The sequence below is a fragment of the Coenobita brevimanus genome, chromosome 56, assembly GCF_032717465.1.
Source record: "Coenobita brevimanus isolate Jiangsu-jjx chromosome 56, ASM3271746v2, whole genome shotgun sequence".
NCBI classification, from domain to species: Eukaryota; Metazoa; Arthropoda; class Malacostraca; order Decapoda; family Coenobitidae; genus Coenobita; species Coenobita brevimanus.
In genome coordinates, this window is record NC_137009.1 from 16,937,058 (window position 1) to 16,963,819 (window position 26,762).

Sequence of the window (26,762 nt, forward strand, 5' to 3'; positions counted from 1 at the left end):
AATAAGAAAATGATCTGGAAGGAGGTGAAAAAGGTGCGAAAGGAAGAGTCTGGGAAGGAAGAGCGAGTAAAAGCAGAGGATGGAAGGATGTTACTTGAGATGGTTGCAGTAAGGAAGAGATGGGCAAAGTATTTTGATAGATTGTTAAATGTAGAGGAGGAAAGGGTGCCTGAGACTGTGGCAGATGGAAGGGTGCAATGAATAAATGTGTTGGGAGAGTTGAATGATTCTTTTATCACGAAGGAGGAATTGGAGTAAGCAGTAAAGGAGATGAGAACATGGAAAGCTGCAAGTATGGATGGGTGTGCCATGGAATGCCTGAAGGGTGGTGGAGTGACTATTGTTGGCTGGTTAATAAGATTGTTGAATGTGTGCTTTGTGAAAGGTATGGTGCCAATTGATTGGGCAAGTGCTTGTGTGGTCCCGTTGTATAAAGGCAAGGGTGATAAGTATGAATGTACTAGCTTTAGGAGTATAAGTCTGTTGAGTGTTGTAGGTAATGTGTATCGTAGAGTGTTAATTATGAGAGTTAGAGAGGGTACAGAGGGAGTGATGGGTGATGAGCAGTGTGACTTTAGGAGAGGGATGGGATGCGTGGATCAGGTGTTTGCTGTGAGACAAGTGTGTGAAAAGTATTTAGCGAAAGGCAAGGATGTGTTTTGGGCATTCTTGGATTTAGAGAAAGCGTATGATAGAATTGATATAGAGCCTTTGTGGACTGTTTTAAGATTGTATGGACTTGATGGTAGGTTACTAGAAGGGGTGAAAAGTTTTTATGTAAATAGTAAAGCGTGTGTAAGAGTGAGAAATGCTGTGAGTGATTGGTTTCCCGTGAGAGTGGGGCTGCGACAAGGATGTGTGATGTCGCCCTGGTTGTTTAATATTTATATGGATGGTGTTGTAAGGGCGGTGAATGCAAGAGTTTTAGGTGGAGGTCTGAGTCTGGTGAATGTTGATGGTGGTGAGTGGAATCTGAAGCAGCTTCTGTTTGCAGATGATACTGCACTGGTGGCTGATTCAGAGGAGAAATTGAGACAGTTGGTAGAGGAATTTGGAAGGGTGTGTGAAAGGAGGAAACTGAAAGTAAATGAGAATAAGAGTAAAGTGATGACGTGTACGAGGTTGGTAGATGGCAGGGGGATGAATATAGTTTTGAATGATGAGTTGCTTGAGGAGGTAGAGTGTTTTAAATATTTAGTATCACATGTTGCTGTGGATGGAGGAATAGATGCAGAAGTGAGGTTTAGAATGAATGAAGTAGGTAAGGCACTGAGAGGAATGAAAAAAGTGTTTAGGTGTCATTCGCTTAGGATGGATGTAAAGAGAAGGCTGTATGAGGGTGTTGTGGTACCGACTGCAATATATGGGGCTGAAACATGGAATATGGGTGTAGCAGAGAGGAAAAGTTTGAGTGTAATGGAGATAAGGTGTCTGAGGAGTATGTGTGGAGTAACACGTATGGCTTTAGTGCGAAATGATGAAGTGCGAAGGAGAACTGGAGTGGTTCGGGTGATGGCTGGTAGAGTTGAGCAGAGGGTATTGCGATGGTTTGGGCATATGGAGAGAATGGATAATGAGCGATTGGTGAAAAAGATAACTAGATCTGATATGAGAGGTGTAAGGCTGAGAGGGAGACCACGAATAGGATGGATGGACAGTGTGAAGTGACTGCTGGATGTGAGAGGGATGTCTGTTGAGCAAGGAAGACTGGCTGTGCGTGACAGAAATAAATGGAGAAAAATTGTGAATGAATAAATGATGACGCAGCCTTGAGGGGATATTCTATCGCATTTGGTCTGATCAGCTAGTCAGGTCAGGTGCGGGTAAGGGGATGGGTCTATTCTGATGCTGTCGGGCCCTGCTGCGGATGTCACTGGTTGCACGGTGTGATTTGGTGAGGATCTGTCCCTTCACCTCTTTGGGGCTAAGATGCGAATGAATGTGTTTGAATGGATGAGTAAATGGGGAGTGTATCGTCCTGTCTCGGCTACCTCCCTTTCCTTGGGTGAAGCAGCCTTGGCATATATATATATATATATATATATATATATATATATATATATATATATATATATAACGAATGTACAATTCCAGCTCTGACGTATGATTGTGAGACCTGGAAACTGACAAAATCAATGGAAAATATATTAATCCGTTCTCAGAGAGCAATGGAAAGGTCAATGTTGGGAATATCTTTAAGATAAAAGAAAAGATCAACTTGGGTGAGTGAGCAGACTAAAGTCAAAGATATTTAAGAAGTTATAAAAAAATCAGAAATGGAGGTGGGCAGGCCATATGACAAGAATAAGGAATAACCGATGGAACAAGAGGCTGACTGGCTGGACACCAAGAGAATGTAAGCGTAGCAGAAAAATGCAAGACAGGAGATGGAGAGATGAGATGGAGAAATTTGCAGGGAAAACGTGGCAAAGATTGGCTCAGTCAAGGAATTCGTGGAAAAGGTTGGGGGAGGCCTTTGTTCAGCAGTGGACTAGTTATGGCTGATGATGATGATTATATACATATATATATATATATATATATATATATATATATATATATATATATATATATATATATATATATATATATATATATCTGTCTATCTATCTATCTATCGATCTATAATCTCGCAGCTCGGTCCTTAGGTCCATATATCCTCCTTCATTCTAAACGCACTATGCGACCTCTTAAGCACTAACACACATCTCCCATACTATATACATGCTAGGGCTGTCTCATACGGGACTGGTGTATTGGCATTAGTAGGAATGTTTTTACATGACGGTTGGGCATTTGCTGGATTAGTAAAGTCTGCTTTAACGAATTTCAAATTCTTAAATTTTACTCTGTCCCAAATGATTTCGAACATGGGCTAATTAGGACTGTAGGCCACTTCTCTACCAGCTGGTCCAACTTCTAGTGATATTGTGCTTATAAATGATGCAATAACCCAGCAAATTAATGATTACTTTTACATGCAAACATCTTAGTAGTATTTGGTATCGGTCCCAGGGAATCATGAGTTCAGGCAAAATAATAATGTTCGCTTTTCGATTACGTTGATGAGGAGGTTACTTTCATTGTATCTTCTTCTCAACACCATTGAGGTTTTTTAAAGGGTTTACGTGGGTTTTACAACTGTGAGATGAAGCCAGGATTCAAACACGATTTCACGATGTTTGAATGGCCGTGTAGACCATTGTAACTAGCACAGAGTTCCATTTTCATACTGTACTTTCTCGTATTGTTCTTTTAGATCTTGGCCGCAATTTGCTCTTTAAGTGGAAATAAGGACAAGGATTATGTATTGTGACTTTCAATTTAATCCACGTCTATTGTTTTCGAGCATTCCACCCAGTGAAACTGACATATATATTCAGAAAACATTTATCTTTTAGTAAGATGATGTTTAACTCAAGGCATACATGATTTTATGCACCTTAGCAAGGTGTTATAAAATCCTTATTCGTTACCATACAAGGGTATATAAAAACTTCATATAAGAAAATAGCCATTATTCGGAAAAAGGTAGCATACATGGGTGTTAAGGCTAGTGCAGAAAAGAATTAATCCTCTTTTATGTTTTGGCTGAAAATAAATTAAAACTAATGAAACGACCAAAGACTTGTCTGTAGCGGATCCACTGTATAGGATGGACAATAAGGTGTCTTGAAAACTAGGCTATTTAAGGGTCAACTCTCTCGTGTTTGCTTCTTTTCGAGGATATCATTCCACAGAGTAAGTCACTGACGCCGGAGACTGTTAGCTGCCAAGAAAGTTGTAAGCAATAAAGACGACAGGGATGTAGCTGAAGGACGTTTGCATTGCCAAGCAGTTAACCAGTCCAGCTACCTGTATACCCTCACATGAAGGCACCCTCTTGCAACACCAGGTGATGCATATAAAGTGGTTTCACTGTTTTAACATAACATTAATATGCTCATTAGAGTGTTAGTGGAAGCTGTGTAAGTATTCCTCTGATGCGTCATTTACCCTTAATTAAATAACTGCACTACTGCCAAACATGTATGTTTTAAACATTTCTAGGTATCCATACTTCATCAGCTAGCTTCTCTGTATCCAAAACAACCCCCAGAGTAATGAAAATCTAATGTTACTTTAATATCCTAAAAAATAATTTTCTAAAAATAAGTCTCCTCCTCTTCCTTCTCGTTTTTCGATAGGCGTAGCTCTAAAGTGGCAAAACCAATCACATTTTTTAATATAAAATATTTAACTTTCCTGTGAGCATGAAACGCTATATATATATATATATATATATATATATATATAATGACCAAAAGTGGTCGAACTATCTACCTATCTATCTATTGACAGACGCCTCAATTCCATGAGGGGTGGCCACAAAAAAATCGCCTCCATGTCGCCCTGTCCCCCACCATTTCACTGCCCTCCCCTCAGGTCACACACCCCTCTCTCATATTCCCCTCTACTGCATCCCTCCATCTCATCCTCGGTCTCCCTCTCCCCCCCCCCTCCACCTCATTCACATACACTCTACACCTCTGCGTATTTTTTGTAACGGCTTTTATCACATCTACATCCACAACACAACGCTCCTTCATATCGTCATTTGTCAGTCCGTCTCTCCATATATTGTATTTCCAAACGCTCCTCTCAAATAACTCATTTCCACTGGAGTCAAGCTTGACTTTTGTCCTTCCAACAAGGTCCAAACTTCACTTCCATATATTAGAGTTGGCATCACAATACTATCATGCAGCAACTTTATTTTACTTCCATGTTCAATTCCCTATTTCTCATAACAGCATTCCAAGACCCGAAAAAGTTCATATGGTAAAAATAGGTTAAATTTCGTTTTTTTTATCTGATTTCGACCAAACTTGGTGGAAGGGTTGAAGATGAGGAATGGGTGAAGTTATTCAGTTCAAAGAACACTCAGTCGGGGGTAAAGGTCAAAGAACATTGTAAATTTTGGGTTTATCTCAAAACTTGACTATTAGAATTGAATCAAACTTTTTTTCAAGTTAGCCAAGGACGGTGTGATTCTTTTGGAGTAACAACAACTCAGTCGTGAACGTCACAGAGCAAGATGAACAGAAACACTTTTGATTCTGTTTAGACCAAATATAGCTGAGGATCTCGCAAGGATGAAGTATTTTAAGTTAGAGAGCAGTTTAGTCAAAGGTCAATGAAACTGGGCAGGTAAAGTCAGATCCGATCCTCTTCGGACACGAAGGCGATCATTGGCATGAATGTTGACCTGAATGGTGAAGGTGGTATTACAAATCATCCCGATGCACATCGAAACACGCTCTCTCCCGACGATCTCTTAGCGTCTACCAACCTATGCAAGCTAATACTGACCAGAGAGAATAAAATCGGTTGGAAGGAGTCTTATTTGCCTTGATATTGATGTATACGTTTCAAAATATTTTGTAACTTCATTATTAATCCCAATAATGGCTTTTTATAAGCAGAAAGTTCTTTTTAGCAAAGATGGCACCATGTGTATAGTTGGCATGCGGGTCACCATAGAAATGCCAAGATGGAAGATGACAGATCGTTCCGCTGTTGGCTGCTCAAGGAATACAGCTATTGAGATTGATAAAAGAATAGAAGAAAGTAATCTAGGACAGGTCGACAGGAGCTGCTGCCCTGGAGAAAAAGGAGAAAGGCATAGGAAGACGTGACATCAGCGTTTAATGCCTCAAATCCCAACCAGCAATCTAGGTCGTCCAATAAATTCAGACGTAGCTTTAAGCACGTCAGAAGCAAGTAAGGGCTACTTTAGTTTATTTGCATGATAATGAGCTCTTGCTGTTAGTAAGTGTTTTACAATTACTTGTCATTCGTATCATCATAATACAAAAGTAACTTCAGTATTTGCTGGAAGTGTGACTGAAGTTTGAGTAGCCTAGGCCTACAAGGATTTTATTCAGGCTACATCATGGTCAACGAATTTGAGTTAGATCAGTGATTACCCCAACACCTCTTTAATCATATGGCAAAATTTATAATAAGAGATAGTAAAATTTACGAAAAATTGTCAATGGTTGTCTAGCAGAAACAGGAGAATTTTCTAGATTAACTTAAATAATTTCATTTTCATAAATGCTGTTGCAACACAAAATTGATACCTTTACAAGACACCTTATCCTTCTTTGTCATCAGTTTTTATGTTTATATGCGAACCAGATTTGTACAGTGGGACAGATCCAATTGTACAGTTTTCAATCTATTTGTTAGACAAATTTTTTTCTGTAAAGGTCCAGTTTATTGCAGCTAACTATTGCATCAATTCTTATCTGTGTTTTGGGATTCTTACATCATATACATACTTATTATTTTTACTATATTTGTCACTACCGGTGCAAATAGGTTAGGCTAGGTTAAGAAAGGTTATGTTGGTCAGGTTAAGGTTAATTATGCCTTATTATCGTCTTTAACCCCACATTTTTGCTTATCTTCATAACACTCCCCACTAGTGGGGGCGGTACTTTAAGAATGTTGGAAAATGGGAAATTATACACTTAATTCCAATGGTCCTCAGTTCATTATAAATCAGCTCTTCAGTATATTAAAGAAACCTAATAAAAAAAATAGTTGGTGAAAACGATAGCGGCAGTAAACTGGACCTTTACCATGTATTCTGTGTTGTATGATTAGTCTGGTTCATGATGTGGCATAATCAGCTGTTGCAACCCTCTCTTTCCAGAGTTAAAGAAAAGAAATGGAGTTCAAGGAGAAACTCAAAAGTACGGATGGTGGCCCTCCTCTAAAGCTAACGCAGCCCAAGGAGGAAATGGCTTTAGCTGCATCACTGATGACTGATGAGCTCACGATGGGTGACAGTGTAGTTGATACATTGGTCATGCACCCAGTGGACATGGAAGGGGAACCTTTGGCTAATATCACAATCAGTAAGCCTGAGAATTTCAATTGTAATTGCGTATCAGAATACTTTAATGCCTTATTACTGTAACATCATTTTATATGTATTCACTTCCTGAAGACCATTTCACTTCTTAATAAAGTATTCACCCTGTGGTTATAAATTAACGGTTGTTATTAACTGGTACTGTACATAGTCATGTGCATTTTCATGCTTGGATTCATAGTTATACTCCTGATTTTTGGTATGTAACTACTGTAATATCGCCGTTGATAAAGTAGGCAACTTGAATTTCATGGTCCGTTTCCTTATTTCAGTGACCTGAAATTATTGTTTAGGATACCTATGGAAACACGGGTCTATGCTTAACCCGCCCCGTCCCGGCAACTTTTCGACCACTGGTACCCCCCAATCCCGGGCAATTTTCGACCTTTTTTTTTTTTGCTTAAACTTTCGCTTTTGGTCAGAAACAATGGCCGGTGGCAAAGAAAGTGGTCCCTGGGGTCCCTAATTAGCTTAACCAGGTATGCGATGGTCCCACCTGGCCCCGTGTTCTCCCTATGCGGTGTGAGCATCAAACGTTTTCTATGGTATTATAAGTTTGGGAAACCAATGAAAGTAAGTAGAAATGAATTTATTACAAACATAAAAACATGTGATAAAAGAGTATATTGGATTTTATACAAAAATAGAGCAGAAATAACCATTGTACCATCGTGAGAAACGAGCAAAATCGGCCAACTTGGTTCCCATGAATCGCTAACATTCTAAAAAATCATGATACATATATTTTTTACTTACATAATACTTCTACAATAACATTATACCATTTTACATTATATTGAACTGTTTTTACGTATTCACAGGCCTTTTGATAACATTTAGCGTAATGCTAGCGCTAATTTACGTAGTGAGTGAACTCGCTGTGACTGATGTTTCAACTCGTATTGTGCTTTTTCTACTAACATAATACCTTTCTAATATTATTATACACTTTTCAACTTTATAGAACTGTTTTGAGATTATTTCAGGCCTTACGTAAATATATAGCGTAATATTAGCGCATAGTAACACACACGGTGAAGTCGCTATGACAACTAATTCAACTTACAACCTATTTTTTTACTTATATAATTATTCTACACTAACATTGCACATGTAAACACTTGATATAATTGATATTACATCATTTCTGAACGTACGATGGAACTTAGCGTCATATTTGCGCGTACTTACACAGGGAGTGTTATCGCGATATCATTTGTTTCATCTTACACAAGTAATCAACTTATAAAATACCTTACTACTAACATTACATCATCCACTGTATATAATTCCTATCACATACTTACTGACCAGAATGTGGGTGTAATCGTGACATCAATTATGACAACTTACACTAATGTTCAACTTATACGTTTTATTCATGCTAACATTACACCCGTTTCCACTTTATTTCCTTGCTATCACATATTTACTGACCAGATTTACACAGTGGGTGTAGTTTTGATAACAATTCTTTCCACTTACACTAATTCTCATCTTATACATTACTTTTCTGAAAAAATAACACCCGTTTCAACTTTATATTTGACTTAGCACCTACTGACTGGCCTTACCATTACCATGAGCGTCATTTCGCCTTCCCACACAGTTTCAGAAGTGTACGAGATTATGGTATTCCTTGAAACAAGGCTGAAGGCACAACGCAACATTGCACTCGACACACTCGTATCTTGTGTCTTTTCTCTGCGTTGATGGTCTGACTGTCGAGTGCTTACATACATGGCAGCGACGCTGGGGTTTACGACGGTTTGGTTCGGAAGGAATTGCGCTGGGGTAGTGGCGGGCTGCAAGACGTAGGGGAGTCTGAGCAGCACGGGGGGCGCGGGGGCGGTGTGGGGGTCTTTCCTGGGCATGCTTGGCGATTATTTCACGTGCCAGCTCCCTCACAAACCCCTCAAAGGTCTCGGATACTCCGGTGGTCATTGCGTGCAGGTAGTGGGCGTTCAGGACCGTGATGTCGAGCAAGTGGAAAAAGAGTTTCTTGTACCACTTCATCGTTGTCCTGGCACAGTCAACACTTGAAATCATCGAGTCTGACTGATCCACTTGCCTCATGTTCAGATTATAGGCAAGTACAGACTCTGGTTTCCATACGTTGCGCCTCCTCTCGCTACGGTGATCCACGGAGTCTGTGCGGTGCATCAGGGGGCTGTGAACAGTTGATAGGAGGCAAACTTCCCTGTTGTGGTTCCACAGGGTTGCAAGGATGTTATTGGCCTGGAAGAAAAACCACCTCATTCTTGTCAAGTTTCCTCCCTATCTTGACCATATGGCGACGGTTTCTCTTGACTGTACCACAGACTCCGGTGTCGTGTTGGTGGAGGAACCTAGCGAGAAGAGGGCTAGTGTACCAGTTGTCCAGGTACAAAACATGACCACGATGAAGGTACTCTTCTATCATTGTCTTCACCACGGCCCCAGAGAGTCCTATACTCCGATCTTCTATTATATCTGTCTGTGCGCCCGTGTACAAGACTATGTCTTGCACATAACCAGTCTTACAGTCACACATAACAAAGATCTTGAACCCGAAACGGTGTCTCTTGCTGGGTATATACTGCCTAAAGGAAATATTGCCTCTCCACAATACAAGACTCTCGTCTATGACGAGGTCTCTGTAGGGATAAAATGAGGATCGGAACATTTCCCGTAAATGATCAAATACCAGCCTAATTCTCCTCATTTTATCAGTGTTATTTGCATTGGCTGGATCATCTGCATCAAAAAAGTGGAGGCGGCCGAGAATAAACTGAAATCTATTACGACCCATCACCTTTCCAAAGAAAGGTGTTAGGATGATTGGGTCCGTTGTCCAATAGGCAGGAATTTGATTTTTCTTCACCACACCCATCAAGATTACCAGGGCCAAAAATAGGAACATCTCTGATATAGTCACGGGAAAGTCATACTGTTCTGCATGCTTGCTTGTGGTTCCTAGGCGTTCACTTTCAAGGCGCTGGGATTGTGAAAATATATTCGTCTGTTCTACTATGCGCCCAACAAACGCCTCATCAAAAAACAAATTGAAAAAATCTAAACGTGACGACCCAGCATTTACACCTGGAGCCGTGCAACCTGACCGCCACTCCTCAGTGAACTGGTGAATGATGGGAGTAAATTTCCTCCCATCCTCCCAGTTCCACGTGACACCACCGTCTCTAGCCACGTCACCATCGTCCCCTTCGTCAGGGTAGGGAGGTGAGGGTGGTGGGGGAGGTTGGGGAGGTGGAGAGCGGCGCCTCTCATCACTCGCACTTCTCTTCCCTCTCCCTTTTCCTTTACCCTTTCCCTTCCCTTTCTTTCCTTTCCCCACATCCTGGGGCTGTGGGGAGGAAGTTTGGGCATATTCAGGGGCGAAAAGAAGTGCTGGGGAGTGACTCAACCTCCTCTCCCTAGGCCTACGAGCACCACGTGCTCGTGCTGCCTCCTCCCACCAATGGCCCCTTCACCCCGCACTACCCCCCCACCACTCTCACTTTCACCCCGCGCTGCCGCCACAACACTTTCCCTTTCTCCCAGCAATCCCACCACACCACTTGCTACTTCCCCAGACAAAGTACTTGAACCATACCTTAGGTGTCGTCTCGCCCCACCTTCTGATTCACGTGGTGATATTTTTTCCTTTCCCAACCACTCGGCGATATCACGTCCTAGCCCTCCGTCATCCTCATCGTCCTCATCCTCGTCCTGATCAGAATCGTGATGGAGAGATAGCTGTGCACGTGGTTGGGGAGCAGCCTGGCCTTCCCTTGCCTTACGGTATGTCACATACCGCGTTTTTTCGGGGCGAAGGGACCTCCTCATCACTGCTACTTATTTCTTCCTCTGGCTGGACGTAATCGCGATCCACCACATCATCATCGAGTGGAGAATCACTGTCTCCAGTGAAGGCTTCCAGGACGGATGCAATTTGCTCATCTGAGAGACCTTTCCGCGCCATGTCTGACCTGGGTCACTGCTGGCAGGTGAGTGACCGAGACAAGGGCGAGCGCGGGTCACGCGGGGTCTAGGACGCTGCCCGCCTGGCGGCAGGTAGGGGAGGCTTGAGTACCGGGCGAAACGAAAATCTCCCGAATTTTGAAATTTGTGGAAATTATGAACCTTGCAATTGCAGGACGTTGAAGTACGTCCTCGGGACTGGCTGTGACAAAACGTGAGGACGTGGAAGTACGTCCTCGGGACGGCGCGGGTTAAGTCTACTTGAATGAAGCACCATATTTCTCAAAATCCATAGCTAATAAATGACAGATTGGCTTGCTGCAGGAATTGCTCTTGCATCTTAAAAAAAAAAAAAAAAAATGTTTGGCGGTGTTGTGTCCTGAAATATTTCCTGTTCATTCAGTATACATGAAAGTCAGGCATCATCAGAAATGTTTTCAAGGTGTGCTGTTATTTGTGTAGACTGCAAACTCAGACATAATTGTAAATGTTAAGAAGATGGACTGTTAACTGAGAAGGCTTGAAACTCAGGCATTATAGAAAATGTGAGCAGGGTGGAATATATGCTGAAGTTACCCATCTCTTGCATTACTCCAATCTTCTTAGTGGGATTAGAAAGTTTGATTGACTGATTGACTGCATACAATTAAAATCTGGCAGCACAACTGCCAGGGTCATATGCCATCGAAGAGTACAGTAAAAGACGCCACAAGTAAAAAGTGCACATTCAAAATAAGGTCAATACCCTATTGCAGAAATAAAACACTGAATATTATAAAAGAATAATTAATAAAATATAAATTACTTTAAAAGTGGAAGGAGGCCCGCCTCCTGAAGAAAAATATGAACATCATTATAATCGCTGGAGGTTCCACCAAGCGTCGGGGACAGACGGTAGGCACCATCTGCCCCCTTATGACTACAGAGGAATTTCTGACATAGGTCCCCCAGACTTAGACACTCGACCAGCGAGTGACAGGCAGTACGGGGAACAAGGCAATCATCACAGTCATTGAATCCCACCACTCATAAGGAACCCATGTGTAAACCTACAGTGCCCAATGCAAAGCCTCGCAAGAGCCACTTCCAATCGCCACAGCATGGAGGGGAGAACTCTTCGCACAACAACTCTCTGAAAGATTTCTTTTAGCTTAATATGAGCAACACCACCCTAGTGTCCCTGCGAACACGCACAAATCGCGTACTGCAAGTAAGGTGTTACATCAAAAGTAGGAAGCACGTAGTCATTTGCGGATTGTTGAAAAGATGCAGCTTTAGCAAATATATCTTCTCTCTCGCTGCCCACCACACCAACATGTGCGGGAACTTAAAAGAAATCCACATGACAGCCACGATGGCCAAGAGAAAGCCACTCCAAAGTTGATAAAACCAATGGATGGGATGCATTAAAAGACTCAGTGGAGACAGAGCACTACAGGAGTCACTAAAAATCACAAAAAAGATTGGAGGAGAGTATAAATTACTTTGAGAGCATATAAAATCCCAGTCAGTTCCGCCGTATAGACTGACGTAATACCAGGATGTCTACCGCCCCAATTAAAGCAAGGAAAGACAACACCAAAGCCTACTCCAATATCAGTCTTAGATCTGTCAACACAGACGGAGACAGAACCCTCATGAATGTAGGTATGTTCTAAAGAAAGAGAGAGTGACACCTGTAAGGGAAATGAGCCCTTTTTACGAAAACAGACCTATAAAATGTCACATGAGGGTGTAGCTAAGAACCCACCCCTGGGATCAGATGTGGACAAACTACCAATCTCTGAACAGAGACAGCTAACATAACAGACTGGACCCTGTAGCCAAAGGGCTTTGGGAAACTAGGGAGGGTGTCATAAACAGAAGATCGGGAATCCTGGGAGATGATGGCACAAGAAATTGAGTCTGGAATGTGGTCAAGATGAAACCAACATTCTCAGCATCAATGACTGGCGATACAAATCCAAGGGGAGTATACCAGCATCCACCAAGAAACTTGAAATCGGGGATGGCCTGAATGCCCCGGTAGCCAGATGTACACCAGCATGATGCACAGAATTTAATAGCCGGAGACGAGCATCTGTTGCACAGAAGACCTCACACCAATACATAAGTTTAGGAAGAATAAGAAACCTACACAAGAGGAGCAGAGTCTGACAGTCAGCACCCCATGAGGTATGAACCAAAACCCTCAAAAGACTGAAAGCTTCGAGACAAGCCACTTAACAGAACGAATATGAGAAACCCAGGTTTGTCATCTATGAAACAGAAAACCCAGATACCGCGTCTCTTCCACACAGGATATTCTTCCACCAAAGCTGGGAATAGCGCCGCTACTATTTTAATAGAGATGGTGGTAACGCTATTGCATTTTTTAGCCAGTAGTGGATATGCCGACGGTTTGGATGTACTTATTAATGTCGAAAAATAATACTCTCGTCAATTCAGTCAGTTAATGATGTTTGTTCTACATCAGTAATTTATTAATTATTATTTATTAGTAATGTGCAATAATTAGACAGAAATTTGCAAGTCAATTATCGATCATTTAATTTAAGTAACTGGCAGCTTGGTGAACAGCACGGGGAGTGCGAGCCAGACTAGCCAGTTTCAGTTTATTCTGCCATGGTCAGCAGAGTTTGATTTTTCGAAATTTCGTTGCACTTCAATTCCTATTATGGAACCTGACCCCTGTACTGACCAGAATATTGAACTTGCAACTTGCGCCTTTGCTGCGCGCGCGCACACACACACACACACACACACACACACACACACACACACACACACACACACACACACACACACACACACACACACACCAGATATACAAATATCAGAAAAAGTAATACAGGAGGAGTTAAGTAAATTAGACAGAGGAAAAGCAAATGGTCCTGATGAAATTTCATGTTGGGTACTACGAGAATGTGCAAAGGAGTTAAGTAAACCATTATTTTTAATTTTCAAGAAATCCTTGGGTCATAGTAAACTACCTTTTATTTGGAAGAAAGCAAACATTGTCCCCTTATTCAAGAAAGGGAATAGACAGAATCCACTCAATTACCGACCAGTATCACTGACCAGTGTTGTAAGCAAGGTATTAGAAAAGCTTATAAGAAAAGCTTGGGTAAATTATCTAGAAGAACACAATATGATAACAGAAAGACAGTTTGGTTTCAGAAAAGGAAAACCATGTGTTACTAATCTGTCGAGCTACTATAACAGAGTAACAGACACAATACAGGAAAGAGAAGGATGGGTGGACAGTATCTACACAGTACCACACCAAAGACTTTTATGGAAATTGTACCATCAAGGAGGAATTCGAGGCAAACTGTTTTGTTGGATGCAAGATTATCTCATAAAAAGAGAAATGAGAACAGTACTAAGGGGAAATTACTCATCATGGAAAGAAGTGACTAGTGGAGTACCACACGGTTCAGTGCTGGCACCAATCATGTTTTTAGTGTATATAAATGATATAGACAGTAACACTGGAAACGAAAGCTATCTAAATATGTTTGCAGATGATGCAAAAACACAAAGGAGAATTACTAACACAGACTCTTGTAAAGAGCTACAAGAAGAATTAAATAAACTTCATGAATAGAGTAATACATGGCAAATGGAATTCAATGTGGACAAGTGTCATGTAATCAAGTTTGGTAAAAGTGGAAAAAGACCTGATTGGGATTATAAGTTAGGAAATAAAACCCTATACACATCAGAAACAGAGAAAGACCTAGGTGTGATTATCAATAACAGACTATCTCCGGCTGACCACATCAGTGAGAAGGTACGGAACATGTATACACTGCTTGCAAATATGAGAATAGCATTCACATACATAAATGAAGGCATCAGTAGTCTGGAGTCCTCATCTCAAAAAACACATACACAAGATTGAAAAAGTTCAAAAGGCTGCTACAAGATGGGTACCAAGCTTAAGGGATGTAAGCTACGAAGAAAAACTAAATAAACTGAATCTACCAACACTACAGGAGAGAAGGAAAAGAGGTGATGTGATAATGCTATATAAATGCATATCAGGGAGGGAGAAAATATACATAAATGATTACTTAACACATGGAGAAGCATCAGCATGAGGACACTGCAAAAAATTGCATAAGAAGAGACGTGATAAAGACGTAAGGGAATTCAGTTTCCCAAACAGAGCAATTGATCAGTGGAATGCACTACCGAATGAAATGCTGTGTGCCAAAACAATTCACAAATTTATGGATATGTACTATAAATATGGTTTAAGACACGGGACAGTACGAACGTGACTCATTCCTGTAAAGATACAATTAGGTAAGAACACACACACACACACACACACACACACACACCTCTAACTATCCCCGTCCCTAACTCCCGCTCTCTCCCTCACTCTCTCATTCAGACTAATCCTTACTACGTTATTATTTCGTAACAGTATGTTACTTTCTATGTTACATTGCTATTGTACAAAAAAAGAAAAAAAGAAAAGAAAGCCCCAGTTCATTTTAACTTTCGTTTTCGTACATATTTTAAACAGATATCATTAAAAAAATAATAAATCTATACAATATGTATCAATGTTAGGCCACATTTTTTTTTTACGCTTAATTTACATATGTTACTTTCAGTAGGTACGCTAGGTAACAGTGTAAAAGAACATTTGTTACATTATACAGTAAATACAGTAGCTTTTTCCTGTACCTTCGGCTCTAAGCTCCATTAAAGTGACACCGACATGTATATATATATATTTTTTTCAATATAAGTATATACTGACATTACTGCTACACAACATAACCACTCAGACTGACTAACATCAAAACAGTATGTAGTGTTCTGCTATATCACAGATTTTTGTTAACCTTTCCTTTGTGTATCTTTTTCTTACCCAAAGTAGCGGGAGCACCACTGCATTTCGTATCAAGTAGCGAAACCAGTAACGTCACTACTTTTTCGAGCTAGTGACGGGAATGGGAGCGCCACTACTTTTTGTTAGAAGCGTTCCCAGCCCTGCCTTCGACCATAGAGATACAAATCATGGTCTGGGTGAACGCCCCAAAGACGACAAAAATGCATAGCCACTATCTTTATTTAAGAAAATCAGAAGCCACGATACTCAGCCCACTCAGAATTTCTATTATTAGCCAGCTGCACTTCCTATCTATCAGAGACATTCTAGATGCGGTGAAGGAAACTGAGAGGTCACCGACATTAAGTAAGCATCGTACACCATCAGGAAGTACACTGATTAAGCTGTTGATGGCCACAGCAAAGAGAGTAACACTAAGGATACTCCCATGTGGTACTCCATCTTCAAGTCCACGGGCATTAGAAAGCACTCCTCCCATCTGACTCTTAAAAAACATTTAGATAAAAACTGCTGAATTAAAATAAGCAAGCACCCACGAAGACCAAATACATGAAAAAAAAAATAAAAAAAAACGTAAAATGCCATGACGCCAGGCAGTGTCATATGCCTTCTCCAGATCGATAGAGACCATGATCTGGTGTTGGTTAGTGGAGAAAGTCTCACACATAGAAGATTCCAAGAACAGTAGTGCATCAGAGGTAGCTCGCATTTTTTGAAAGCTATACTGGGCAGGGGATATGAAGTCACCTCTCTCCAAAAAACACACAAGCCTAATGTTCACCATCTTATCCAGAATACTACAGATGCAAGAAGTCAGGGAAATATGCTGATATTTCGTCAATAATTCGTCTCCTATAGGTGGTCCTTACCAGGTTTGGGGATGGAGATAATTACAGCAACACCCAACAAGCCAGAAACTCACCAGGACCAGATCTTATTACATAATGAGAGGAAACACGAAAGGGACTCATCAGGCGTAAGGAATATCATCACAGCCAGGAGAGGAGTCATGGCACTGCGACAGAGCTGCCTGGAGTTCAGAAATAGAATTGGGAACATTATCAGACCCTCCCACAAAGAAGGCAAAACTGAGACCATAAGACTCTAGGTGCTGACGGTGGCAAACTGAAGGCGTATCTGCATCCTTCTGTGATACACTGGCAAGATGATCAACGAGCACCTCAGCAACAACAAAAGGATTAGGCACAGTTCCACATGCTGCAGATAAAACAGGAGGGGAGAGAACAGTAATTTTCCCTGCAATTTTCCATACCTTATTCCACATCTGAGTGAGGGAAGTTCTCGAATTGATGGAGGAAACATAACCCATCCAGGATGAACGCCTGGCTTCAGTCAAAAGTTGCCTCATTTGATATGCCATCAAATACTGAGGATCCCCCAAATACCGAGGATCCCCCAAATACCGAGGATCTCCACGGTTATGATGAAGTCGAAAGAAAGCATCTCGTTTGGCTCTCACTGCGGAACTGCACTCAGAATTCCACCACGGAACCGGATGTTTAGGAAACTGATCCCTCATTCTTGGAATAGATATTAGGGCTGTTGAATGCAACAGGTCATTGAAATATGACACCACCTCAGTAAGACAGCCAATCTCATTGACAGAAAGGGAAATGGAACTTAATTCTCTGAAACGTGGCTAGTCGGCCTTATCCAGAAGCCAGCGAGGAAGACGAAGCCGAGGTCCACCTGCACTAGCAGTTAAGAGTAACGAAAAATGGTTGCTGCCATATAGGTCTGGCAACACATCTCAGGTAAAATCTAAAACAGCATCAGCTGAGCATAAGGACAAATCAATGGCAGTAAATGTTCCAATCTGGCTATGGTAATTAGTCATTTTTTCGGAGATGAAAATGCCCAACTCCTCATTTTCCACTAAAGAGGCCAGCATAACACCCCGAGGGTGGTCTTTACTGTTTCCCCCACAGTGGATGGTGACCATTCATATCACCTAGTAACAGAACTGAAGAAGGAAGGTCATGAATATGGCTTTCCAGATCCGCTTTTTCAACAGTAGCACTAGGAGGAAGATGAAGCCCGCATACTGTAAAATGCCGACATAAAAACATCTGGACAGCAGTAGCCTGCAGTGGACCAGAAATGTCCAAATGACTATGGAATATCCTGGTGTAGGAAGATAGCAACACCTCCATGACGACCTTAGCCTAGCACAGGTAGCTAGAAGGACAGGAAGGAACAGCATCACCGACCATGGTCTCCTGGATGCACATGCATTCAGGAGAAAACTTTGCAAGAAGACGACACAGGTCCTCCCAGCTGGCACGTAAGCCCCGGCAACTCCTCTGAATAAGAGAACCCATAGTGCAAGGTGGATCAAGTTAAAGTGGGAAACTGTATAACTCCTGACACGTGAGCGGGTCTGGATTGAAGCTTAAGAAGGCTCATGAGAGGAGCCTGTCCAGCCACAGGAACTTGCACCCTATATCAGACATCCGTGGGCAAACGTGAGAATGAGGAAGAGGAAACTTTTATAACACTCTTCCTCTGAGATGGAATAACATGCAGTTTGGAAAATGGCTTGGAGGCCACCCTTGGTGGTGTAGGATGGACAGTGCCACCATAATGTGCCTCAGAAGTGGAATGAGTGTCCACAGGATTAGACCCCTCTGAGGATGACATCATATGCTTCAGTGTCATAAAAGACTTTGTGTCATAAAATACTTTGTGGTTCCTTTGTGATATATATATATATATATATATATATATATATATATATATGACTTGTGGAAGAGTGGTTTTTATATCTTGGAGTAGCTTCCCATTTGTCATGTAGTGACAGGAGAGGTAAAGAATAGTATGGGACTATTTTTATTTGTCTTGGAAATATTAACAAGTCTCTCACACAGAGCGGAATATAAAGTCCAGTCCCGCTAGCTATATCTCTGTCTCTCTCTCTCAAGTTGCCAAGCCCTTCCCCTGTGACCTGTCTCTTCTAAGGCCTGTCTCCTTCTGAGCTCTCTTTCCTAAATTCTGGTGAAACAGGAGACGTATCACGTGTGTTCCTCGTGGATGGAAAGTTTAAGAAGCCTGTGTGTGAGTATGTGTGTATATGTGTGTGTGGTCACCAGGACTTTGTTCCCGAGTGGTTTGCTGACAACTAACTGCATCATCTCCTTACTGGCCGCTGTCGTCAGCTTTCCTCAGTGTAACTTGCAAGCTCATTTCCTTTTCCCAGGCTCGCAGAGGGCTGTCTACCTATCTATTTATCTATCTATCTATTATGATTTGTAATGATAATACATTGCTTGGCCGCGCGAAAATGGCGTACCATCGACAGTTAATAGTCCTAATATATTAATACATACTATATACACATTATAATGAACTTATAAGCTAATTAAGTGAAATACATAATATTGTAAAAGTAACATAATTGTATGAATATTGTATACATATATTATTCATAGTAAAGAGTGATTATTCAGTAATATTACATTTTAAACAAGTTGTATACATTTTTGAATAAATGCATTAAAGTAAATTATTTAACTGTAATACAGTATGTACTTGGGTTATTATAGTGAAATGCATACATGCAAGAATAAAAAATAGTTTAAAATGAAGATTATGGTAAGAGTTATTAATATTTCATTTAAAGATAATGGTAATGGTCTGCCATATATGGGTTATTCTTCTTTGTATTTTTTTTTTATATATATAATTAATACTATATACAAAATATATACACTTCATTCAGGGTGGTTAACTGTGATGTTAACTCTCCCCCCACTAAATAATGACTCCAAATTAGCAATTCTTGCATGCATTCTGTGCATTGCGAACAGCAGTACTGCAACTACAATGCAGACGATTATAAAGACAGTAGGTGCTGGGCTATACACATAATATGGGTTGAACATACTCAAACTCAAATCTTCCCAGGGCTTCATTGTTTCATTGATCAGCTGCATAGTTTCAAACTTAGGTGAAGTCAGCTTAATACTTGTGCTCATGTTTAAGTTCATATCAGGCAGTGGGTGGAAATGTTTGTGTGTATGATTGAGAATGGCGTAGTGATTGATGGTGGATAAAGTAGACATGGCTGGTGTAAATACCGCACAGTAGTCTGGTGCTATGTATAATCCTGATGCTGATGTATGAGATGGTGGTATATCTGGACAGACTATGTAAACTGATGTGTTATGAGGGAAATAAAAAAACTGTGAGTGTCCAATGCGTTGATGGTGTACAAGTTTATCTGGAGCAAAAGTGAAGTTGCAATGATGATGAATATTGTCATTTCTGATGATAGCCATTTCACAAGGGACTGTATCAGTAGGCTGAAACGTGAAAATGTACGCAGGACAAAGATGAACAGGATGTAAGGATGTGCGGCACTTTCGTTCAATCGTTGACTCACTTGCGAAAGTGACAGTGTCCCGTCTCTTGGAGACCATGATGAGTTCGGTGTCTGTGTTGATGTTGATGATGACCAAAGTGTTGTTATTTTTATAGGGGAAGGGGTGTATTTGGTATACTGTGAACAGGTCTTCAGTGATGAATGATACATGAACTACTACTGATGTTGGTGTTAGTGTTGCTTCTAAATACGGGGAATATTGCATAAATTCCCTACTGCGGAACAACGGCTTCAATTTATGTTTATGTATGCCTTGACTAACTATCTGATGTAGCTCATGAACTGGGAGTAAGTCATTTGTGATCTTGCCATCACCAGCATTCGAAATTCCTTGCATAAGTGCCCTGAAACGATCTCTAGTGTTCTCTAATTGTAGTAGAATCGTGTCAATATGTTCTGTGATGATGGAGAAGTGCTGGAAAAGAGTAACGTTTCCCTCTAATTCATTTATTTTATCTACACTCTCGAGAGCTACGTTTTCTGCTTGTTTCAGATTTTTCACAATTGTCTTCATTGCTGAGTTCTGTCCTGTGATGAATTTATCTTGGTATGTTAGTACCTGAGCTATCTTATTAAATTTGTTGTTTATTTCTTTAAGGTCATCCTCTGTAGCCAATCCAAAGATGTTCCCAAGAACTGCGCCGGCCAGGTCGAACAAACCGCGCTTTTGGTGAGTACGTGTGATGTTGTTCCTGTCGCTCAGTACCTCCGTTCCATAAGATGGGAGATCTTGGATCATAACGAGCATAGTTGACTTCGCCTGTTCTAGTTTCCATTTCGCTAACTTCACCATTTCATTCACTTCCTTGGTGTTATGTGCTTGTGAAACATAATTTCCTATCATGAAGTCCAGAGTTCGCATCGGCGTCGCAAGTCTTTCTAGATAAGTAGGTAAGTCATACAAGTAATCTAGACTTATTTCAGTACTCATGACGTCCTTAACGATTGTAGTCGTGGCCGTTGGAGCTATGAGGCATCCTTGTCGTACTATATGTTTGGGGTCTAAGTGAGCATATCCTCTTGCTATGTAGAGGAGAATCGATAGCATAAGTCCCTTCATCGTAACCTACCGAAAAAAAAAAATCTATTAATTTCCTATAATGCTGTGGTTGATGATAGTGATGATGTGCGTTACGGTTGATTGTTATTTCATTTATAGAAGGAGTTTAAATCGATATTTAATTCTCGTAAATGATGTACTGTAGATTTTATTGGAACAGTTGCACCTATGTTCGATTGTTTGGTATATGACCTTAATTTCTTTTTGTAATCATTGTTGTGTTCTTGCTTGGTTTCTTGAGGTACGTTCACCTGTTCGGTTGTATCCGAGGCTGAATAATTATGTGATAATTCCCTTGAAACTCGTTTTAAATGGTCAATATGAACTTGTTTCTCCTCGCCACTTGAAAGTGACTTAATTAAAACTTTGTTTGCTTTTATGTTAATTACTCTGTATGGGCCCTAAAATTTTGGGGATAATTTTTTGTCTCTCGTATGAATGACTCCGTAAACAATGTCTCCTAAGCTGATAGGTGAATCTTTTGCCTTCTTGTTAAATGCCTCCGTCATTTCTTCGTTGGACATCGTTAATTGTTTTTTTACTCTTTTGTGAATGTCCTGGAATTCACGTAAACGGAGTTTAGAGTAATCATCGTAATTGTATATAGGCATGCTGTCACCTTCTAGGAGCTCATATGGTAATTTTTTATCTGTGCCATATATAATGAAATGTGGTGTGTCACCGATGGATTTATTTATATACCCATTAATTGAGGCCTCTACTCTGGGAATCCAATCATCCCAGCTTGCATAATTTTCACTGAGAATGTGTCGTAGCACATCTAATACCTTTTTATTTTGTCTCTCTACCAACCCATTCGATGCTGGGTGATAGGCCAAAACGTTAACCTTTTTGATGTTGTATTGTTTACATATTTCTTGTAAGATCTCAGAATTAAATTCTCCTCCATTATCACTTATTAATACCTTTGGGGTAGTAAAGCGACATATTACATTATCTGTTATTGCCTTTGCTACTGTCTCTGCTGTCTTATCTTTAATTGGAGCTAAAATGACATAACGGGAAAAATGATCCGTTGCAACGAATAAGTATAGGTTATTATTGTATGATAATGGCATCTTGAGTAAATCAACAGCGACAACGTCCCATGGTTGATGTGGTACAGGGTAATTACCCATCGGTGCAGGTGTGATTGGGTATCCTTTGTGTTTCGCACATGATTCGCATCTGTCTATATGATTGTTTATATCTTTTCGTAATGAAGGCCAGTAATATAATAGCTGGGCTTGGTTGAATGTCTTATCCTTTCCAGGATGTCCCGCATGTGGGCTGTCGTGTATCAATCGTAATACTTGGGGTATCATGTCATTAGGTACTACCAACTGGTTAGTATTTCTTTGTCGTTTTGGTTGTTTAGAGTTAATTTTGTATAATGTATTATTGACCATTGTGAATTGTTCAAGTGGGACATGCAGTTTGGGTAATTGTATGTCATCTCCACTTTCTAACTTGTATATTACTTTAGACCATATTGGGTCAAGTCTTTGTGCCTTTGCGATATCCTCGTGGTTTGGGATATTTCCTTTGAGATCTAATGCCGCGACCTGAATTGTGTTCGGGTTCCTAGATAATGCGTTAGTTACTATGTTCATTTTACCTTGTATATAATGAATTTGTACATTGTAGTTTTCAACTGTACATTTCCATCTTGCTCTCCTTCCAGAAAGGAGTTTTTCTTTAAAAATACCCACCAGTGGTTTATGGTCGGTGAATAAGTGGATTTCGTAACCATATACCAAATCTCGAAACTTTTGTAATGCAAAAACCACTGCAAGTGCCTCTAAGTCTGTAGTGCAATAATTTCTCTCCGCACCTCTTGTTTGTCTGCTGGCAAATGCAATCGGTTGATTCTTTCCTCTTTTATCTTCCTGCATCAGTACAGCCCCTAATCCTTTAACTGATGCGTCTGTACAAATAAGAAATGATTTTGTGTAATCCGGATATGCTAAACAAGGTGCATTTGTTAGTTTAATTTTTAGATTGTTAAATGCTCTTTTTTGTTCTTCTTCCCATTGGAATACAGCATCTTTTTTGAGTAGTTGGAATAGAGGGAAGGCTATATGAGAGAACTGTGGTACGAATGACCTATAGTACCCAGCCAGACCTAAAAATTGTCTAACTTCGCCAGTCGTAGTGGGTTCAGGAAAATCTCTCACTGCCTGTATTTTGTCATCAGTGGTGTGAATACCATCAAAACTTAATTTGTGGCCTAAGAAATTTATTTCCTTAAAGCAAAATTTGCATTTAGAAAGTTTAATTTTTAATCCAGCATCACTAAGCTTTTGTAAGAGTAAGTCAAATTTCCTGAGATGATCCTTAATATTCTTCGTTGCGATTATAACATCGTCAAGATAAACAAATATTCCTTGTCCTAAAATTCCGGACAACACGTAATTCATAAGACGCTGGAGTGTGCCTGGGGCTGTCCTCAGTCCCATTGGCATTCTTGTATATTGATAATGGCCTCTGTTTGTTGAAAAGGCAGTGTATTTACGTGACTCCTGAGATACCGGAATCTGATAGTAGCCGTTTAGGAGATCGATGGTCGAGAATATATTATTCTCAGGACCAATATTCTGTAGAACATCGCTTAGCAATGGCATGGGAAATCTGTCTGGGATTGTGTGATTATTTAGTTTACGGTAATCTACTACCGCACGCATTTCTCCATTTCGTTTGGGCACGAAGAATAGGGGGGCGTTCCACGGGGAAACTGAAGGCTCAATAATTCCAAGTTTTAACATTTCATCGACATACTGATTTGCAAGTGTACGTTGGGAGTGTGGTATGCGGTAAGCTGGTACGAAAATTGGTGGTGTTTCTGGGTGCACATTAATCATGTGATTAATCAAGTTAGTACACCCTAATTGTTCTCCGGGCAATGCTACGGTGTCCCTGTGTGTTTCCAGCAGGGTTAACAAATCATTTTCTTCGTCAAATTCACCTGAGTGAATTAAATTCTCTTTTATTCTTTCTCTATCCGTAGATTTTATCTCACTTGTTACTCCAGCTATAACTATTTCCTTCACAGGGGCGGAACATTTTTCAATATTAACTATGCAAGTTCCCTTTTTCAACTGAACTTCCCCATTCATGTGATTAATTATGAATATCTGAGTTTGCCCTTCGTCGTTCGTATGACATAATGCGTTTTCTACTGACAATCCCTTTACTTTACATAATTCTTCTAAGACAAGAACAGTACTATCCCGTAACTTGCTCTTTATGGTAACCTTCATGTATGAATTAGGTGGTATAACTAAATCATTAGTGAGATGGGCTGGAAAAATTGATAAATCAGTACTGTTATCTGGGACACTAATTCTGGAGGATGGGGTTGGTGGTGCAAGCGGATCTATACACTCATCTGTTTGTGTATGTTTGTTTAAGCCTTTAATATTACCAATTCTTTTTGGCTCTCTTCTACCAATCGGTGAGGGCTCTGAGGTTATTTCCTCTATGAATTCATTATCAAAGTCTATTCCATTCATTTGTGGGAGTATAGTTATGTTCTCAGCTCTCATGGATCTTAAGCCCAGTAACATATGAGCTTTAATTGCTAAGTTTTCAACGATATAGAAAAATGCAGAGAATGGTCTTGTAGTTTCTGTGAAACTGAGATTTAATCTTATCAAACCTTTCACTGTAATCTCTTCTCCATCTACTGTGTATAAATCTAAATCAGCTTCATCCAGAAAAGTTACTTTCTTTTTATTTTTAAGAACTCTATTTAGTTCTTCATGTGTTATTAAGTTCACTGGAAAGCCTGTATCTAAAAATAAGGAAACGTTTTGATCCTCATATACAGCTGGTATCAAGATACACTCATTTTCTAACATGCCTCCTATGTGAAGTTTAGCCTTGTTCTTCTTTACGTTTGTTCGTTTTTTGTCATGACTTGGTCTTCCCCCTATTTGAACATAGACACAATTTTTTCTACTGTTTTGCAATCACTAGTCCAGTGCCCTTGGTATCTATGATGCCTACAGTAAGGACCAAATCCTTGTGTCTTTTGTTTGTCCTCTTTTGCCTTGATAAAGCATTCATACCTTGTGTGTCCTGGTTTTGCACAATAATGACATAGAATGGACCTATCCCTTGACTGTGACCTACGAGGTGATTTCCCATAAGAAGTGTTGTTTATGGCGCGAGACCTGCTCGGGCTGCGCGAAAACTTATGAAACTGCCTGTAGGAAGGCGTCTGGGAACGAGGTCTAGGCGTCTTTGTTTGTTTGGGCTGCCTCATTTCTGGTCGCGATCGATTTTGTTCTCTGTTTGGGGTCGGTGTAGATGTTTTCACAGCTGATACTGTCTCAGGTACCCTGATTCTACCAGAATGTGCATGTGTGTCGACCACACCTGCTTTACTGCACTGCATCTCTACCTCGTTCATTAAGTCTAGCAAGCACATTCCTGGGGTGTACGCGATCGTCTTGGTGATCTTAAGGGTCCTATCAGGTAATTTACACAAGGCAGTTACATAACCAATGATGTCCACGACGAGGTCTGGGGACATCTTTCCATCATCTGTTATCCAATTAGAATTCTCCAGAGTAGCTAACAAAGTTCTCTTGATTGTAGAGACATCAGCAGTTATTTCACTGAGCACATGGTTTGTAGTGTGCTCCCTTACAAGATCTACAATTTTATGTAATTCTGGAATTATACCTGGCAAGAAGTTCATACCTCCAGAAAATTTCTTCAGAAATTCAGTTTTAAATTCATCATATGTCCTAGCACGATGGAGCTTATCTGAGCACAATAAATTGCTTGCTGGACATCTTTCCTGGCTTATGCAAGATGAAAAAATTGCAATTTTCTCTTGTTCATCTAGTATGTGGCGCTTGATGAACATTTGTTCACACTGACTGACTAATGAAATGACATCAATGCGATCTTTGTCTGTGCCAGAGAATTTTGGGGCAGTTTTATCCTCGTGATACACAAACACGTGAGGTGTGGTTGTTAGATCAGCGGTATTTGTTTCTTGATCCATTTTTAATGATTGCCCTGTTAATTCAACTTGGACGTGTTTATCGTTGTGTGAGGGAATGGTGGAATATGTATGACCGGACCGGTGAACCCTGTTAAGTATATTGGCATATGTGTGCAAGGCAGCGGCAAAGTCCACACTCTCTATGTCAGAGGGGGTTTCCCACTCATTATCTGAAACTCCCGTATTTGTTTCTTTATCTTTTGTGTGTGGTGAGGTTTGTACAAGGGGTGGGCTGCCCTGAGGCTCTCTTAATTGTGAGTCTGATATTGTGGCAATTTGTGTGTTATCTGGTGTGTTGCCTTGGGGCTCTCTTAATTGTGAGTCTGTTGTTGTGGCTAATTGTGTGTCATCTGGTATTAACGTGGGTGGTGGCGAAAATATTCCTGTCATTAAGCTATGGTGTTATGAAATACGCCTCTTGTTTATTTATGTCCTAGTAAACTAGATGAGTAAATAAGTTGAATATAGCTAATTTTAGCACTACCCCCTGGGGGTAGGGGGGTTTTCAAGAATACTCCCCCAGTA